Source organism: Anthonomus grandis, chromosome 11 (genome assembly GCF_022605725.1).
Source record: "Anthonomus grandis grandis chromosome 11, icAntGran1.3, whole genome shotgun sequence".
NCBI lineage: Eukaryota > Metazoa > Arthropoda > Insecta > Coleoptera > Curculionidae > Anthonomus > Anthonomus grandis.
The window spans coordinates 4,538,287-4,547,082 of record NC_065556.1 but is presented as its reverse complement, the minus strand read 5'-3'; the positions used below and the strand labels follow the sequence as shown (position 1 = coordinate 4,547,082).

General features: G+C 34.5%; 1 pseudogene; it reads right to left on the bottom strand.

Annotated features, from left to right (window-relative positions):
* Positions 1–4,344: 4,344 nt before the first annotated feature.
* Positions 4,345–5,494, bottom strand: LOC126742449 (uncharacterized; annotated as a pseudogene).
* Positions 5,495–8,796: the final 3,302 nt, after the last annotated feature.

Genomic DNA, 8,796 nt, shown 5'->3' with positions numbered 1-8,796 from the left:
TTGTATAGCAAAGAATTAAATGCAGCAAATGCATGTTGTCCAGGAGAAAGAGAGTCAAATTGAAGGATGTTATCTGTTGCGGTTGGTTTTCTATAGACTTTAAAGGAAATGCTATTATCCTTTCTTCGCAAAAGTAAGTCCAAAAATGGCAGACATTGATTTACCTCCCTTTCCAGTGTAAAAGTTATGTTTTTGTGTAGGGAGTTAATAAACGTTAAAAATTCGGCCAAATCATTATCGTTAACTCCTCAAACGAGACATACATCGTCAACGTACCTCTTGTAGGTAATGATAAATTGAGAAAATTTAATAGCCATTATTTTCTTTTCTAATTTTCCCATAAACACTTTGCTCAGAAAGGGGAAGACACAATATCCCGTTTAACCAGAAAGATAATTAATAACAGGCGCATTGACGTATGAAACCACAAGTCTTATTGGTATTCCTTTTTGTGTACTTTTGGTAAGCCATATAGTGTAGGGGTTCTGGAATTTATAGGGTACAAGTTTGATTTACCAGAAGCAAAGTATTCCAGATTTAAGAGGCACTCACCCAAACAACCCTAAACCTTAGTAAAGAAATTAAGTGTCGGGTCCCTAATAAATACTTTTGAGACCGAGACTTTGTGTAGTTCCCGTTAGATTATTAAAAAAAATCACCTGAATAGAATTTTAGATCCTGTGCCTAAGCCAAACACTTAAATATATGTATTTAAACAGTGGGGAGCTAGCTGTTTCACACATAGGTCTCCTGATGGGTCCATCATGTCCCACTGAAGGTTACCATAGACCAATATAGTACGAGAAGTATTGCCCAGATATTTAAAAATAGTGCGCGTAAGTGCTGGTGTGTGTCGAAAATTCATGCAGCAATGACTTGGTATGCAGTTTGTTTCTCCTCCCAACACAAACGGTTTTCCGGGTTATCCAGAATACCTAGTGTACGGATAGCTTATTATCATAGCTTGCCATTAAAAAGAGAGAATATTCTTGTACGGACTGTGACCAAATTCTCGCCTAACCCAGTCATACCGGTCTGCTGTTCAGCAAAGAGATGTAGTTTATACACAGTCCACACTGCCTCAAACTGCACCACAAGGCTCAGGAGTCGAAGATGCAACAGAGTCTCAAAAGCTCTGATTGGGGCAGTTCGCATAGATCCCGTGATGCGTTGAACTCTGTCCAGTTGTACTCTCATTTTTTTAAACAACCTCTTTTTAGGTCTGTTTTTGAAGGTGGTAGACAATGGTACAGTGAAAACATCTTGTCGAACTTGCATTGTCTTATTTATTTAATGTAACACGACGTTTCGGTTGGTAAGTATCTCCAACCGTTATCAAGTGTAAACCGACGATGTCGGTTTACACTTGATGTTTCTCTTTTTAGGTTTTACGATAGATAAGAAATCCATTAAAGCATCTTAGAGGACAGACGTAGCAAACCCAAAGGGCGCAGATGATCCTTATAACTGCGTGATCGGTCCAAAAGAGTTTGGAATGTTTGTATTTGAATATCATACTGTCCTAGAGTAGACGGGTCCATTATGCACAGGCCCTCATCATTGGGCTGTGAATTGTGGAGGCGTTTTTTTCAAATGTCGTTAACTACTGGACACCGCAGAGTCTAGCCTTTTTTTTGACAATACTCTTGCCTCTTTTTTTTTCGCTTATTTTTCCAAGCGTATGGGGGGGATGCTCTTAAGAGGTAATTATTGTACAAATTTTCACTTACAATAGGGAATATTATGTTCAGAATACAAGTAGTTATCTTAATTTTAAATTTCTAATTGATTTTGTAGCAAACAATCTCTTTTGTCTTTTTATATGATATTTATCGCGTAAAAATAAATAAAACATCTAAACGCGTATATTTCATTTAATTAATACAAGATAAAGAACTATCTAATACAATAACATTAAACACTTTTATTTAACACTAATAAAATTTTAAAGCAACTTTTTTTAAATCGTAAAGCAACAACTAATATTCAAAATGACGTTCCTTACATGTGACAAGAGATTCAACTGTTCGCCTCATTGATTGACGTATTCGCGCAAATTTTTCTGGTATATTTCTTGTTGCTTCATAGCGGGCTAATTAATGAGATTCCTCAAGTTATTAACAATTCCGACAGAAGTGAAATAAACTATGTGCTTAAGAAAATACCGGATTTAAAAATCTACAGGATTTAAGTCCGGCAATAAAGCAGACCAATGTTTCGTACCTCCTCTACGTATCCAAATCTTTGGATATATTGTATCTGTACTGATGCACCATCACTCACCAATCATAAGTGTTATCCCAGCTGTAGAGGAATTTCTTCAAAAAGAATAGTAAGCATTATTAAATTCGCCTGATAGTCGTTGTAGGAGGAAATATGGACCGATTAAAAAATCATTAATTACCCCAATTCGTACTTTAAGAAATAAGGGGTGGCATCTAAAAACCTTACTTATACAACTACCTATATAGTAAGCTAATACTAAAGTGAGCATCTTAAATAGGAAAATGTATCTTGTCCACACTCAGTGTTGTCACTAAAAATGAAAAATAGCAATACCATTCTATGTTTAATTTTACTAACTAATATGAAGCCTAATTTATTTAGTCAAATCATTGTTAAAATAAATAAAATATTATTATTTATTTCAATTATTTTTTTTTCTATTTCGAAATAAATTGCTTATTAAAAACAATTTTTTTTCCTCTATCCTCCTTAAATGATAAATTAAACCTTAGTATTTTATGTATTAGCACCTAAAATTAATAAATATTGCTTAAATAAATTTAAAATTTAGCTAGCTACATAGTACAATAAATATAATTTTATTTATTATATTTTTTGGCACATAAATGGAATAAAATAATGTTATGATATGATATTGGAAACAGCGAGAATAGCTTATCTCCGTCATTCTGGAATGACATAAGTGGCAAACTGTACGATGTCTCGCGTGGAAGGTTTCTATCTTCCGGAATCATGGTCAGCCGAGTATATAAGGCGCCGGATTGTCGCTGGGAGTTAGTTGACAGTTCAGTGCAGTGAAGTTCGGAATATTAGCGCGATATTTAAATCAGTGAAAATAAATATTTCTAATAGTCGTAAGTGATCGTGTTTAGTAGTGTAAGTGTGTAAATGATTCAGTTGACTAGTTTCTTGTCAACTGAATCAATTTGTTGTCATGAATTGGTGTCATATACGGTGTAGAAATTGAACGTGAGTGAACTGGACATTGGTGACAAATAAATATTAGAGATATAAATCAATCGGAATAAATTGTGTGCAATTACCTAGCTGGTGGATTTAGAAGTTGCTGAGGTGGAGAAGACGGAGTGCGATATGACGGGAAATAAAGCGGAGTTGCGGTAGGGACTCCATAACGCATTACTTGAGGAAGGCGATGATCCAAACAACCTTGTTTTTGCTGGTGCAACCGATATCGGTTAAATATTGCAAGGTTTGGAAGCTAAATTGCTGGAAAATTCTGCAAAACTTGAAGAAGAACAGGTGTTGTAAGAAGATTCTTCAAACCTAAAAACTTAACTGAAAAACTTCCCAATTTGTAAGTTAACTATCGAAAAATTCTAAAAAACTGGAAGAAAACTGTGCCACACTAAAAGAAAATTATGGTGGGTTGGAAGCAAAGATTTTGGAAAATAATGAAAATTTAAAAAGTGAGCTAAAGGAAAATTCTGCCAGATCGGAAGAAAATAGGATTCAGAAAGTTCAAAACAAAATTGCGATATTGGACATCAACACTATCAATAAGCTGCTCTGTGAATCTTCAGGAGTGGACAATAAGAACGAAGTTGATGGCAATACGGAATCTGTTGGGCTGATGTGCCTTAAACCGCCTAAATTTAATGGTACTACATCTTGAAATGTAGTCAGTTTGAAGCGTCTGCAAAAAGAAACGTTTGGTCATTTGGGGAGAAGGCAGTGCTGCCAGATCGTCGCTGTAACTTTCGGTAGATGTAACCGACTTTTTTCGGTAGATTGGAGAAAAAATCGGTAGAAATTAATATTGTCGTAATTTGATGCAAACTATTTTTTTTAAGTCATACATATTTTATTATCTGTGTTTTCTACAATAAATAAGACCCAACACATGATTTTTTAAAGAAAATGTATTTTTACCAAAAAAATTATACAAAATATTATATAATATTTAAAAGTGTTACATAATATAATATACATTATATTGTAGGTACCTATGTAGGTACCTAAAGGATACTTAATAATTAATACTAAATAATGAACTTAATACTTAAATCTCTGGTAGCCTTTAGTGCTAGCAGCATAACAAATTCGACTAGGTAATCTAGGTATAGACCTATGTAGGTATTACTCTTTACATATAGTGCTGCTGTTCATACTGTCAATTAATTTTTTTTCTATAGTAAAGTCGAAGCAATTTTTTTCTCCTATAAACTCTTTGGTATAAAGAAGAGAGGCAGAAGTATTCACATTTAAAGACATCCTTCGGTTAGTTTTAATCAAATTAAATTGAAAAAATTTTCTTTTAACATTTGCTGACACAGGCAAGCAAAGAATGTTTTTAACAAAATTAGTCAATGTCTTAAATGGTGCGGTTTCATCACCCATTTTAATGTCCTCAACCTGTTGCCAAAATATTATCACTTCCTTTGAAAATGTTTGAGTTTCTGCTGTATTCCGCAGAAGGCGCCACTGATTATCTAAATTTTGTAAGTGTCCAAATTCAATTAAATTAGGAAATGCCGCAGCTATATTGACAATCGAAAAAACAGATCCTGATTTAACTACTTCTGGGTCTATCACCCTAAGTTTTTCTAATATATTGTCTTTTAAAGGAAATCTTTCGAGTATTTGGGAACAACATTCTATATAAAAATCTAGACATCTTAGGCGAAAAAATAATAATTGTTCATTTAAAATACTTTCCGTTAAAATCGTCTGTTCAACATTTTCTCCCAAATATATATTTTCAATCGCCAAAAAATTCTCTGGATTTTTAAAGTCAATATTTTGAATAGGTGTATTTGTTATATAATCTCGTTTTAAAAAACAATCAAATATAGTTCTTAAAATGTTACTAATATTATAATAATTAATAATTTAGTGATCGGATCTCTGAGTTTTGTTAAAATATTTTCAGCAGCCGGTAGATCTTTTTGACTTACTGCATCTGTAAAAAAAAGTTTTAGAGCATTATATTGCTCAAGGATTCGGGATATCGCAGAATGCACGGAAAGCCAGCGGGTTTGTGTGGGATGTAAGATTTTGTAAACTTTTGTGTCACAAAATTCTTGAAACTCTGAAAATTCAGATACTCTTTTAGGACTGCAGTTAAAATAATTATAAATATCACGTGTTAAGTTTTCAACAATTCGTGGTAATTTTTGGCAGGCGTAAGAGGCACACAAATGAAATGAGTGACAAATGCATCTGATAGTGTATGGGATGGAACATCTTTTTGCAACAATGCCATAACTGATTTATGTTGACCTATCATAACATTTGCACCATCCGACGCGAACCCTATCATGTTTTTAAAATTTATTTTTTTGAAGATGCTCACAGAGAATCACGAACGCATGCTGCCCCAAAACATTTTTCACAATACCTGTTGTTTTGGTCCTGCCGCAAGCCAAACCTTGAGCCACTTTCGAGTCGGGGCAGATTTTTGTCACAATTTTCACTTAAGGGTCCATTGTTGCAAACGGCAAATTATGTTCAGCGATAAATGCACTTATTCTTATTTCTCCTAAAAGTTAAAACCAATTTTTTTAGCAAATTATACTAATTTTTAATAAAGCTACGTTTACCTTCTTTTATGTTTTCCTTTAGCCTTTTTTCCCCTGGAACGGCACATGCAAACGAAATTAAGGTTCTTTGTTTTAGAATAGCTTTCGCATTTTGTTCATGCCCCTTGCTTTGGCTATGTTTCATTAAATAATCTTTTCCACAAATAATATTAATATAGTTGTTACTGTTACAGGGTTTGCAATATGCATAATTTCTGCCTTTTTTACTTTTACTCAACCATCCCTTAAAGTGGGGTAAATCTTCCCAACTTTCCTCATAATTTTGCATATATTTTGCTTTTTTCCTTTCTTTTGTAGAAGAACCAGGTTTTCTTCTCTCGTCGTCCGTAATATTACCACTTGACCCAGCGTCACTATTCATTTTAACGTTTAATTGAAAATTGAGAAAAATACAGTTTTTACAAGCAAACGCCCGTTACGGGAAATCCCAAAAATCTTCATTCTGGGTTTCTCCGCAACGAGCGTTTATTATTCGTCCTAAAAATATCAACTCTAAATTCTAAACGTCACTTAAAATCAACGTTGGATGATATATCGAGTAGATTAGTAAATTCTAACCTACGTTATTATCTAGTGAGTTTATTTCAATAAATCATTTGATTAATTCATGAGTATCTGGTTATAAATTTTAGCTAAAATATAAGTTTTTTTACACATGAAGTTTTAAAATATACGACTACGACTTTTCGGTAGAAATAAGGCTTAAATCGGTATATCGTTAGACATGTGTTGATATCGGTAGATCTACCGAAAAATCAGTAGATCTGGCAGCACTGGGAGAAGGCCACTGCCCATATATTGGCCTTAAAAGAAAATGCTGCTGACATTCTAGAAAGAATATCCCCCGAAGAGCAAGAAATCGATCGACCACCTAGTAAGGCATTTGGAGATGCGTTATGGCCAATCGGTGATAAAAGTCATGACTCCCGCAAGTCAAAACTCTGGAGGAGTGAAATGAGGCGACCCTTACTGCAAACCATCAAAGCAAGTAGATGTACGCGCCTATAAATATGGCAGAGATTAAGGATGCGGTAATAATTGGAACGGACAAAATGGACATTACGGTATTTGAGTTGAGCTTAAACCAGAGAATCCTGAAGATAGACGATAAGAAAGTTGTTCTATATCGTGAAATGAATCACAGTGTGCGAGTGGTACTAAATGTTGATACGAGAGCGAACCGCGATCCTTCTGGAAGCCTGCGTTGATAGCAAGACTAGGGACGGTGACATAATAATGGAAGGCATCATAGAACTTCCCCTTATTGATGACTTTTTGAACACCCTGGCTGGATCAATGATTAAAAAGTGGATACTCACAAGTCGAGTTGATAGTTGAAGATTGGGAAAAAAAAAGCTTTTACGATGGGTGCTATATTATGCCAAAGTGACGCATTCAGTTCATTTGGACTGTGAAATGCCCCTGCCATTTTTGAACAGCTAATAGAAACGATTTTAAGAATACTGTCCTGCAAGGCTTGCCTGATTTACTTTGATTAAATTATTGTAGTAGGAAAATCGTTTGAGGACCGCATGAAAAATCTAGAAGAAGTGTTCTCGAGGCCACGAGGTTCTGGACTAAAGTTGAGTTGAAAAAAATATTATCTGTTTCAATGGGCTCTCCAGTATTTGAGCTACATCATTTTCAGTCAAGAAGTTGCATTTAGCAAGTCCAAGGATCAGACTGTCAAAGATTGGCCGGTTTCCAACGACAAGCATATTGAGCTTCGCAGCTTCTTGAGGCTATTCACTTACTACTGATACTATGTGGAAGAATTTGCCAACATCGCAAAACCATTGACTAGACTGACATAGAGAAAATTAAAATTCCACTGTCAGGAAGCTTTCATCGAATCTGACCTAAAAAGAGGCTCTGACAGGCACAACTACTCTAAGCTATCTAAATAACTGAAAGAAAATTGGTATTGGATACCGACTCTAGCAATGTGGGCATAGGTATAAGCTGTATCGTCTCAAACCCAGGATGGCCAAGAAGAAAAGGCCATTAGCTATTTGAGTAAGAAGCTGTCATAGTCGTAGTGCAACTATTGTGTCACTCGAAAGCTGTTACCTGTTGTAAACGCGATGAAGCACTTCTACAAATACCTCTATGGAAAAAATTTCTTACTGCAAACTGACCATGCACCATTAAAATGGCTTCTTCTTGATAAAAATCCGGAGGGTCATATGGCAAAATAGATAGAGACGCTAGATGAATTTGACTTTGACACTAAAGATCGGGCAGAGAGAATCCATGGAAATGCGGGTGCCCTATCAAAAAAACCCTGTCGAGAGGACTGTAAACATTGTCAGTGGAAGCGGAAGAAAGATCCTCAGTTGTTAAAAACGACAATCGTCTATTATACCTGGCAATATAAAGATCTTATAAAAGATCAAGAAGCTGATCTCCAGATAGTCTTTACCTATATAAAGGAAGGGAAGAAGGCAACTTCGGAAGAAGTTGTATTTTCTCAATGTTAAGTCGGCAAAATGGAACTCCCTAATTATGAAAATATATATATCGAAAATTGCACAATAAATCGTTTTTTTGAAATTTGGTCTTCACTTAGAGAATAACTACGTTTTAAGTTTTTTACAAATTTTTCTTCATGCTTATTTTTTCTTTAAAAGTTGTAATTTTTCCGCAATATTTTGATCATCTTTAAATTTGTCTCCATTTTGATGTATGATATTTTTTATGGTAATTAATTATTTATATTTTTTGGAGTACAATTCATTTAAGATTTGCCATGCTTCTTTAAGTATTTTCCATCATCAGCAAGTTTTCTTTCTCCATATTCGTTTTTCTGTTTTTGCTCGAATCTATTTTCTTTATTAGTCTATTCTAAATGTAAATCCCGTGTCGGGATATCATATCGAGAAAAAGTATAAAACTGTCTTAGGGATAAGAGCTGCCATTAACTACTAATTATAAAAATTTGTTTAAAGGTTTATAAAGTTTACTTTCCACTCTAGATTTGAGACCATTC